Here is a 669-nt window from a genome sequence, read left to right on the forward strand (position 1 = left end):
AGCTGCAAAAAAGGGGGGGGGGGGAAATAATAAACAAAAAAAAAAAAAAAAAAAAGAAAAAAAGAAAAAAAGAAAAAAAAAATCTCCAGGGCTAATGGGAACCATGTGCTCGTCGCATTCCTCTTTGTGCCGGGGCTGACGGGATCCCGATGGCCCCATCGTGGCTCCCCCCCAGCCAGGGGCCGTCAGGGTGGTCAAGGCTTGAGGGGTGCATTAATGGGGTTCCTTCCCTCATAGCTCTGTCCTGTTTTGGGATGACCAAGGCCACGTTGGGAAGGGCCCCCCCCCGGTTTGCTGCAAGCATCGCTCCCCGAAATCTCCTGGGGTGGAAGCCCAGGTGGGACAGCCGGAGATGGGGACACTTATGGAGCACCCCCACACACCCCCCAAAATTGGGGTGGGACATGGCCTCCTGCAGCCCTCCCCCAACTCTGTCCCCTGCCCCGGGGACCACTTGGAGAGAGCTCAGAGGATGCCCAAGGGAGAAAGGAGAGGGGGGGACACACAGCCCTTGGTGTCCTCTTGTCCCTTCCCTTAGCAGCCTCGCTGTCCCCTTGTCCCTTCCCCAGGGGGTGGCCTTGCAGCCCCCCCTGCAATCCCCTGTCCCCCACCGGGTAACACCACGGCCCCCTGTACCCTGGGGTGCCCTGTCTCCTAAGTGGCGGTGAC

Source organism: Egretta garzetta, unplaced genomic scaffold, assembly GCF_000687185.1.
Source record: "Egretta garzetta isolate BGI_Z169 unplaced genomic scaffold, ASM68718v1 scaffold69, whole genome shotgun sequence".
In the NCBI taxonomy this organism is placed as follows: Eukaryota; Metazoa; Chordata; class Aves; order Pelecaniformes; family Ardeidae; genus Egretta; species Egretta garzetta.